Source organism: Bombina bombina, chromosome 7 (assembly GCF_027579735.1).
Source record: "Bombina bombina isolate aBomBom1 chromosome 7, aBomBom1.pri, whole genome shotgun sequence".
Taxonomy (NCBI): domain Eukaryota; kingdom Metazoa; phylum Chordata; class Amphibia; order Anura; family Bombinatoridae; genus Bombina; species Bombina bombina.
The window spans coordinates 333,109,669-333,121,166 of record NC_069505.1 but is presented as its reverse complement, the minus strand read 5'-3'; positions in this window follow the sequence as shown (position 1 = coordinate 333,121,166).

Genomic DNA, 11,498 nt, shown 5'->3' with positions numbered 1-11,498 from the left:
AATCTAAGGGAAATATAGGTACATTAAAATGCAAAAAGGTAGCATAATTAACAGTGATCGGGGTTAGGCTGTGGTGCTAAACTATTTATTTTCTTCTGTATACACAAGAGAGGAGCCAATTGAAGAAACTTTGAAACATACTAGAACATACAAGTTCATACCAATAACTTGGTTATCTATTGATGATATCAGGAAGAGAAAATGGATAATATTAAGGCAAATTAAACTCAAAGTCTGGATAAAATAGACCCAAAAGGTTCTAAGGGAGCATAGTACTTTCATAGCTAAATTTCTACTCTTAATTTCTCAAGACTTATCCTCGCACTTAGTACCTCAAGACTGACATAAAGCTGATGTGAAGCAACTTTTTAAAAGGGAAGCAGGTCTGATCCAGGACGCTATGGACCAGTAAGACTGACGTCAGCAATGGAAATTTTATTTAAGGGTATATTTGTGAAAACAAGATTATTAGTTCAAATCAGAATGGTTTTATGAGCAATAGATTATGTTAAATTAATCTAATTAGATTCTAAGAGGAAATATTTAAGAATATAGATAAAGATGAATCAGTTGATGTCATATATTTGAATTTATGCAACCAAACAAATAATCTCTATCCAGTGCTCTAGTATAAATATTGACAGTGATAGCTGCAAAGATATATGATAAACAAACTGAGCGTGTTATACTACAAGCCTTTGTGGATTATGCCCACATCCTCAAAACTGTAACAGATCTTGCAATGCAGGATATCCAAACTCAACATCCCAAAATCTTTTTCTGGCAGAGTTTATTAATGTCCCGACTGCACCTCTTTCTCCCAGAATAGTGGGTGGGCTTTCTAGTAAGCTACAGTGCTTGAACATTCTCTCACTTCTGAAACACTGGTATCAGCATTACTCAATTACCGTCATGTGTTAAATCAGCAATGTTTGCACTGGAGCCTAAATAAGTTGTATGCCGATAATGCAGAGGGTATAAACTGGGTGCTTTTGTGCTATGGGATATAAGTAATCAATAATTATAAAATAACTTTTAAGGAAAAAACTTATCTGGATTTTCCCTGAAAATTGTGAAGAAAACACCAAATTTATTATTAAACTTTTCCTGGATAACATCTATAATACTTGTTACATATTTTTCTATAAATGTCTCTTTGTACTGAACTCTTTAAATAGCTAACAAGTCCACGCCCCATGACATGTTTGTTCATGGTAATAAAAAATACAAAATTGCATAATTGTAGAATATATATAATATACTGTATATAGTCATACAAAATTAGAGGATAAAGTGCTGAAGAGATTTTTATTTAAAATGTGAGAGTGGTATATACCAATTTAAATATAATCCAACTAAGATATAAATATATGGTTCATAATAAACTGAAACAAATATCACAATATACTTAAATTATTCCCAAAAGTTGATCAAATCATATGCAGAGTTAAAGCCTTTAGACACTCTAGTCTGTGAAGTAAAAATCCAAAAGGTCTCCCTTTTAAGGAGAACATTAGGTTTATATCCCTCTCTCATTGGTGAATTAATTTTCCCAATCACAGACTAAAACATTCAGTTTGGCTAGAATGTTCAAAATTGAAATGTTTGCTAGCTCTGAATGATGATCAAGTCTTTTTATACTCAATAGATGTTCCCCAATTCTTTCTCGTACCTATCTAGTAATGCATCCTACATATTGAAGTTCACACTGTGTGCATCAAATAAACATTTTAAAATTGGGACGGGGACCTATGACCATAGATTAAAACTGATCACTCCTATGAATAAAAAATAAAACCATAGGGTTTACAAGTTGAAGTGCCACATATTTACTTCAAGCCATGAGAGTTTCTAGGGCGTCTCAATTAACTCAGTGATAATAAATGACCCATTGTGATACCTCATCTGTAAGAAAACCAACAACCCTGTTGCACCACTTCTCATAACTTTTCATTTCCTGCCAAAATTGAAAACTGTTTTCCAATAATATTACACATTTTAGAAAACTGTGTGTAATACTGTGTGACAAATGTGACTCCTCAAAACATTTTTGATGTATCTTAATGCTTTTGATCTTTCAATGAGACTCTACTGTCAATACTATTGACCCAATACTTTGCACTATTTATAACCTTTTTAGAGTATCCATGATCCACCAATTTGGTTATTAGATCCTGATCCATACAATTCCTTTTAAACTTAAAGGGACACTAAACCCACATTTTTTTCTTTCATGATTCAGATAGAGCATGCAATTTTTTAAATTCTTTATTTATATCCAGCACTGAACAAAGCAACAAATGGTATATACAACAAAATTCCGCAAAATACAATAACATAAATTGCTACTCTGAACAGTACTGTATTTTATATTATTCTATATTCCATTAACTGAGCTACTCCAGACAATTCTTACTTCTCTCTCTCCTCATGTATCTTAATTTTTGGCAAGCTGCCTCACATGTTCTTATTTATCAGATAATGATAGTGTTTGCACAAACTAATAACATAGACAAAAAATTCCTTCAGGAGTCTCTGGCGTTTTGTATTCTTTTCCATAGATTAAGTCTTTATAGCTCTATTATAAATGAGTCTCTCATTCAACAGTAGGTTTCATTTATCATCCAATTGATTTTCCCCTTCCTCCCCATTCAGGTCTGATTCCTACTTTCTCCTGACCTATTCCAAGGCGCCTCCCCAGGGTCCTGTCTCTCCCTCCCATCTCACTTTGGTCACTGGTCTGTTATGTTGTTAATTGGTAAATTAAAAGATGTTCCATCTACCACGCAATTGGGCTTCCAGCACAAATTCTGAGTCTTTGAGTGGGTACAGAATTTGTCTCTGATGTGCTAAGTATAAGCTGGAAATTAAAGGTTCCCATTTGTTTAGGAAGTGTTTAGTCCTTATTGTGATGTCTCCCTGTGTGTCTACTTGTTCACGGGTCATTTGCTGTTGTAGTTCTATTTTAAGTTGCGTTAGGGTTGGTGGGTCGGGCACTATCCACTTCTTGAGGATTAATTTTCTAGCGAACAGTATGACATTGTGAATAAACGCTGTATGTTTTTTTATATCTGACTGTGTGTGGAGGAATATGACTGTGGGTATGGCCAGCTCTATGTTCCCTCCAGTAACTTTCATTGCCCATCTTTGTGTCATGTTCCAGAATTTCGTAAGTTTTGGACATTGCCATATCATATGAAGTATGTTAGGGTTTGGGTGTGAACATTTTGGGCATAATCCCGAGGCTTCGGGACTCCACCTACAAAACATCTTCGGTGTTATGTATGCGTTATGTAGTAGTTTTGTGTACGACTCTCGGATGTCATTTGACAGGGATGCTTTTCTCACCTTTAAGACACTATTTTCAATGATTTGCTCTGTAACTGGCTGTTCAATCCGTGCACTCCATATATTCTGGAGTTGATCTCTGGTGGTCGTGTTAGTCACAGTTTGCAGTGCTTTATATGTATGCGAGATTGAGGTCAGTCCTCCCCTTGTCAGGGTCAGTAGCTTGTAGATTTCGCAATTAATGTCCGGCAAGTCACCCGATCCCAGAAGGCTCTGTGCGTAATGTCTTATCTGCAGGAATGCGAAGTGATGTTTATTAGGTAAGTTAAAATCTATTTGCAAATCAGCAAATGTTCTGATTGATTTCTGGTCTGGTGTCAGGATCTGTTTGATAGTAGTCAGTCCCCTCGTTTCCCACTGTCTAAAAGGTAAGGTGGTGAAACCCGCCTGGAAATTTGGGTTTCCTCGCAAGGGTGGATATATAGTATGTTTGTGTGATATTCCAAAGGCGTTGCAAATTTTCCACCACGCTCTTATAGGTTGGGTGAAGATAGTATTGTGTCTCACTATTCCGTCTAATTGTGTGCGAGTCATATGTGGGAGCATTTTCAAGGACCACGGAGCAATAAGCTCCGTCTCTAATCCACTATTAGTGAAAACATTTCTGTCCAAGAACCAATCCATTACATATTTAGCCAATGCTGCCCAGTTGTAGTATTCAATATTTGGGAGTCCAAATCCCCCCATTTCTGGTGTGCATGTCATTTTGCGATATCCTATTCTGTGCCGTTTCCCTTTCCATAAAAAATGCAGTATTTCTCTGTTTAATGTCTGGAGGTCTTGTTTGTGTATGAGTTCTGGTAACATTTGTAATGTGTATAGCAGTTTTGGAAACAGAATCATTTTAATTAGTCCCACCCTTCCCGACAGTGTTAGTGGTAACGGTGTCCAATTTAGTAGTGTATTTCTTAACTCTTTGAATAGTGGTCGATAGTTATTTCCATACCACTGTTTAGGGTCTCTGGACAAAATGATGCCTAGGTACTTAAATGAATTACTTATGATCTTGAAGTTGTCTTGCAATGGTTCTGCCGGCATTTTATTCCGCAGCCATAGCAACTCTGATTTGTCTTTATTAATACAATATCCTGAGATTTGGCCAAATTCAGCTATAATGCGCATTAAAATAGGTATGTTCTGTCTGGGCTCTCTTGTGTATAGAATCATGTCGTCTGCGAAAAGGGATATATGTAGAGTTTCTTTGCCTATAGTTAACCCTTCTGTGTTTGTTCTGATTTTTGTTGCTAGTGGTTCAAGCGCGAGGTCGAAAAGGAGAGGGGAGAGTGGGCATCCCTGCCTCGTACCCCTCATTAGCAGGAATGGTTTAGATGGTTCACCATTAACTAGGATTGCTGCTCGGGGTTCCCTGTAAATGGCATGAGTGGCTGTCATGAAGTCACCCTGTATCCCAAATTTCCCAAGAGTTGTGAATAGGTGGTCCCACAGTATCTTGTCGAACGCTTTTTCGGCGTCTACCAGTAATATACAAGCGTCTCCTTCCCTCTGGTCTTCCTCCTGATTATTTTCCCCCCAGTAGTGTGATAGCACTAGTTGCAATTTCCTCATGTTCTTAACTGAAGATCTACCCTTAACAAAACCTGTTTGGTCTACATGTAACAGGTCTGGTAATATTTCCGTCAGTCTATTGGCCAAAATTTTTGTAAACAGTTTGTAGTCCGAATTGAGTAGTGAAATTGGTCTGTATGAAGATGTCAGTAGTGGGTCTCTGTCCGGTTTGGGTATAACAGTCACATTTGCTTCCGTGAATCTATATCTGTCTTCCCTTTCATAATAGTATTAAACATTAGAGTGAGTGTCTCCACCACCTCTCCCTTGACCATTTTATAGAACTCTCCCAGCAGACCATCCGGTCCCGGGGTTTTCTCTAAGGGCAGAGCGTCAATGGCCTTAATAACTTCCAGGGAGCTTTTTGGGTTATTTAAGTTTTGTAGCTGTACCTCCATTATTTGTGGGAGGGCCATATCTCTCCAAAAATGTTGTTTCACTTCCTCCTCCACCTCTTGGGAGCTATACAATTTAGAGTAGTAATCTATAAATGCTCTATGTATATCTTCTCTTTTCTTTAGTATTGTTCCTTGTCTCTGTATGGCTGTGATAGTGTTAGTTTTCCTAGCTAGCTTGGTGATCTTTGCTAATAATTTACCTGTGCGGTTCCCGTATCGGTAGAATTTAGCTTGCATCCGATTTTGGGCTCTGACTGCTGTCTGAATAAGGTGGGTGTCCCTGAGGTTCTTGATGTCTCTGTATTTTATTCTGTTCTGCTCTGTCGGGTGTCTTAAATACTGGTTTTGTGCGTTTAGGAGTTGGCGCAGAAGTAAATCTTCCCTCCTTCTACTGATTTTGGTTGTTCTGATTGTGTATGTTGTGATCCCTCCCCTTAATACCGCTTTTGCCGTTTCCCAGAACAGTGAGATGTCATTTAAGTGTTGTACATTAAGGTCTTTATAAACTAACCACTCTCCCACCAAGTGCTTACGTAAGTTGAGGTCGTGGTATAGGTGTGTAGGGAATTTCCAGGCACACCTCGTTCTCTGGGGGGCGTCAGTGGTGAGATTTAGTGTCACCGGAGAATGATCTGAAATGGTTATGGGATCTATTCTAATGTCCCCTACTCTAGCACATATCTGACTTGAGATTAGGAAATAGTCTATACAAGAGAGTGTGGTTTTAGATGGGTGTGCACATGTGTAATCTCGTGCCTCTGGATTCCTTTCTCTCCAGACATCTAAAAGGTCTAAGCTATTTCTAAAGTTTTTAAGAATTAAAGTTTCTCTCCTAGATCCCGACCATGATTGGTCTGGCTTTGTGTCGCTATTGGGGTTGCGGAATCTATCCGCTGGTGTCTGTGGTGCTATATTGTAGTCTCCACCCACTATAATAGGTAGGTCTGAAAACTGGATAAGCTTGCTTTGGAGATGAGTTAGAAATTGTCTTTTCTGTGTCTGCGGGCCATAAATCCCACAGAGTATTAGGGATAGTGAGTCTATCTTTAGTTTGATAATCAGGTATCTACCCTCCATGTCAGTGATCACCTGTGAGATGTCATAGGTCAGTCCCTTGCGGAACAGCATTGCAATCCCTCTCGCTCTTTTCTTTTCGTATGATGTGTAAAATACTTCTCCCACCCAGCCCTGTTTAAGCTTTTGGTGCTCTATTTGCGAGAGATGTGTTTCTTCTAGTATGGCAATGTCAGTTTTTTTCGTGTTTAACTGTCTCAGTATCGCCTTTCTTTTAATGGGGGATGTTATCCCCCCTACATTCCATGTGGTGATTTTCATTTTCCCTGAAGTGAGTATTTTGTGTTATATGGGTATCTCAATTTGTCAAAGTTGTGAAATATGGCGTGTTTTATGTGATTAGTGGAGTATTGCGTGATAGACTGTACTTACTGTTCTGTGCAGTGTCGAGAATTTGTCTGTTTTCCCTGAGGAAGCGCCCTGAGAGTTGATGTTATCAATTAATCACTGAAATAGATAATAGATAATAAGCAATCTGGCTAGTAACTAAGAACTTTTTCCTGTTTTTAAACCTGTGTAAAGAGAACAAGTTCAAACAACAAATCACAACAGTATAATGAGCAACAAACAATTTCTCACATCCCCTCCCCCCCCACTTGCAAAGGATATAGTTTTGCATGTCTTTTAATTTAAAGAGCTTTACTCTGTTCCTTCTGAGGTCTTGATAACTGTCTCTTTTCTCCTCTTTTGTTTTTTTAAGTGTCAGCAGGCTGGTCTTCTTGATCTTGTGATTGACGCTGCCTATTTTCTCTCTGTAGGTGTAGTTTAAGTTGACTTGGTGACTCAAAGAACAGGGGACCGTTGGCTGTTTGGAGTCTCAGCCTCGCCGGATATAAGAGGGCTGCCATTCTGCCTTGCTCCATAAGTTGCTTGCAGTAGGGTGTAAATTCTTTTCTTCTGGCTGCAACTGTTGCTGAGTAGTCTTGGAATAGATATATTCTTCTGCCCTCCTATTCCAATGATGGAGCCCTTCTATAGGCCTGTAAGATCGCCACTTTTGCTCTGAAGTTTAGGTATTTCACCATCACCTGGCGTGGTTGTTGATTATTTTCTCCTTGTTTTCGTGGGTCCTCCACTCTATGTGCTCTCTCTACTACGCATGGGAGGCAGGACTGAGGCATATGGAGTAACTTTGGGAGGATGTTTTCTGCGAATTCTATTAACTCTGAACCCGGGACGGATTCCGGGACTCCTACAATTCTTAGGTTGTTTCTTCTCGACCTGTTCTCCAAGTCATTAACCTTTACCCACAACCGATCATTTTGTTGTTGCAGAGCTCAGATGTTGGTTTCCGTTTCTCTTTGACGGGTTTCTCCTTCTCCCACTCTCTGTTCTACCTGCGTTAATCTGCCGTTAAATGATTTAACCTCAGTTGTAAGGGAGTCCATCCCTGTTTGTAACTGCTCAATTTTTGGTAGGAACAGCGCAGATATCTGTGTGACAATGGGATGGGTGTCCATGGAATTAGAAATTGTCAAGGCTTCCGTCTCCATTGAGGTCTGTGGTGTCTCTATATGGCTCTTTTTTTTCTGCGTTTTTAAGTCTGCCTGTCATTGTCCCTGTTGTTTTTATATAGGAGTTATAATACTTTTGCATGCAGCTGTGATATTTTGTCAATTGACTTCGCCAGTGCTGTGATTCCTCTGTGTCTGAAACACCACTATTTAACAGTTTTCCTCTATAATTTGTCAGACCTCAAAATAGGTTGAATGTAAATTCACTGTGATGCTTGTTAAGCGCTGGGTGGGTAGGGTGGGGACAGGTCTGAGCCTTCTAGCCTCTCATGATGTGGTAGTCTGTGATGACTCTTAAAAATATGTAAGTTTCAATGTCTCAAGGTTTATAGCCCTCCTGTCTCCCATGCAGCTTTACACACTATGTTATTTAACTTTTTACAGACAGCGTTTTCCCTGGGGTTGGGGAGTGGTGTGTTTATGGATGATTAGGACTGCTTTTTTGCTTTTATTTTCAGCGTAAATGATTGCTATTGACCTTATACCAGCCGAGGATATACTGTGTGTTTATTAGTGTTCAAATATCCTCTAGATCTCTGAGGGCTGTACGCGGCAAGCAAGTCAACACTCTTAAGGTATGGTATTATCTTCTATTATTTCCAGGCTTAAATTACACTAGTGTGCAGTGAGTAAGTGTCCCCCGCTCCTGCCGTTTGCTTGTTTATGTGTCCCACACTGCGCGGACAGGTGTCCGGGTTCGTACCCGCGTTATGGGGTCTTATTACCTCGCTCCTTGTGCTGTCTGAAGCCTCTTTTGTTGCCCCTGTCTGGCTGATGACCTCGCGGCTGCAGCCGCCACTCACGATCACTCCGGTCAAGTTTCTGCTTCTCCGGTAGGGGATTCAGCTGTCAAAATCCCTGCTGACTTATGTCCAGGCAGTGAAGGGTGTCCCTGTCAAGGATGTCAGTTTTTTCTGGGGCGATATGTAGGGTTTTTCCCCATTCAGTAGTTGGAAGCAGCGGAGCTCTTTTCCTCTGCTTCTACTCTCTCCGCCCTCCTACCGGAAGTCTCAGAGCATGCAATTTTAAGCAACTTTTAAATTTACTCCTGTTATCAATTTTTGTTTATTCTCTTGCTATCTTTATTTAAAAAGCAGAAATGTGATGCATAGGAGCCGGCCCATTTTTGTTTGAAAACCTGGGTTATGCTTGCTTATTGGTGGGTAAATGTAAGCCTCCAATAAGCAAGTGCTATCCATGGTGCTGAACCTAAAATGGACTGGCTGCTAAGATTTACATTCTTGCTTTTAAAATAAAGATAGCAAGAGAACAAAGAAAAATGTATAATAGGAGTAAATTAGAAAGTTGTTTAAAATTTAATGCTCTATATGAATCATGAAAAAAAAATTGGGTTCAGTATCCCTTTAATAAACTGACAATTTGCTATCATGAAAGGGGTATGTTTAGGGTGACTACTGTTCCCCTGTAATAAAGAATTGCCAGAAATTTGTTTTCTGTAGATAATGGACATGACTCTCCATGACTCACAATTGCCAGTCATTGTAACATCCAAAAAAAATCAGATTTTACAATGTAATGATTAAGTGAGGGATTTTTTTTTTTCTTCCTCCACATTATTAAAGATCATATTTTATTTCTTTCTCTTCCCTTCAAGAAAAAAACTAAATGAGCTTTGAAATAAACAGGATCATTTTTAAAAATATAAATAGTGTCATGGGGATTAAGGCACATAAAATGGAAATGGAATGTATTTGTTGAAAAACATTTTTTATGTATGTTTGGAAAATTGTAAAAGATGGTTGCTATAAAGATTGTAAAGGGCATCCGCTCAGAAGATATTATAGATTTTTAAGATATAGGAAATGATAAGAATATTAAATATTTGTATAAATTAAGAAGATAATGTCTAAAGATATAAGGATAATAATAAATGTCGAAGGCCTCAATAAGCCAGAAAAAATCTAGTGTTTTAAGAGAATTTGATAGAATGAAAGGTTAAATTGTTTTGTTTTCTTAAAGACTCATTTTAAGAAAGGATCAGAACCAAAATTTACAAATCATTAATACGATGTGCGTTTTAAAAAAATGGTGTTGGTATCCTTTTTTCACAGACGTGATATCTGAGCCTCTTGAACAGATTAATGATCCAGAAGGCAGATACATAGGAATTTCCAGATTATTATTTGAGAAACCAATTACACTTTTTAATGTGTATGCCCCAAATAAATTACAAGGTTTTTTTTTTCAGAAAATGATAAATAAAATTTGGTACATACAAAAAAGTTTATTGATCCTGGGAGGAGATTTTAATATCCCTTTTGGTATTGATTTTTCATTAAAGAAGTCATCACTCCATAAACATACTATTAAACAAGTAAATAATTGCTTAGGATAAATATCTGTTCACAATATATTTAGGATTGTCACCCCTACTAGGATTGATTACACATCAATAGACTAGTTGTGCACAGATTCTCGAGGCCTTTCTTTGATAAAAGATATAGACATTTTACCTATCACAAGGTCGGACCATGCACCATTTCAATAGTAATAAACTCGCATAAAAAAAAAATAGTAGCATTCAACTGCAGACTAGATGATTTTATGTTAGATAATAAAAAAATAAAAGAGCAATTAACCCTATAACACTATTTGTATCATATTTGATATATTAGGATTTTAGATCAATGTTCTCGTGAAAAACCATTACCATTTTATCTGATACATATCTTTTGCCTTATGGTAGATAATTGATGTATTATACACCGTAGAGTCCAGTTAAATACATAGTCAAAATTGACAGCCTTCCTGAAGTAGCTGACATGCGTTTTCAGGGCAAAGTCTTTGCCAATATTTAAAAACTTGTGGTAAGAATAACATCTATTTTGTTAGTAATATTTCAAATTATTAGATAGTATAAAGCATTTAGTACAGAACTCTTCTTATTTACATAAATCATTTTTTATCAGTTAATAAAGTGAAGATTTTTTCACAGAACATGATGGAAGCACTATTTCAAAACCTGGTTAATCAAATGTATCTGTTACTAATTATTGACCTATATCATTACTTAACATTGACTTAAAAATGTACGCTACAGTGTTAGCTAATAGGATAAATTTGTCATTAATGGATATTATTAACTTAAATCAAGTAGGGTATGTTCCAAACAGAGAGACAAGTGATAGCACAATCAAGCCCTTACCAGTATTAAGATATTCTGAAATCGAAGAAATGCTGATGATAATGATTTCAACAGATGCCAAGAAGGCCTTTGATTGTGTTGATTTTCAATTCCTTGAAATAACCTTACAATTTTATGGATTTGGAATTTCTATGGCTACCAGAATTATGTATTTATATAAAGCTCCAACTGCAAGAATTAAAGTTAATGGTATTGAATCTGAAACATTAAAGGGACATTAAATCCAAAAATTTTCTTTCATGATTCAGACAGAATACAATTTTAAACAACATTCCAATTTACTTTTATTATTTAATTTGCGTCATTCTTCAGATATCCTTTGTTGAAGAAATAACAATGATCATGGATGAGCCAATCACACGAGGCATCTATGTGCATCCACCAATCAGCAGCTACTGAGCCTATCTAGTTATGCTTTTAAACTAAGGATAT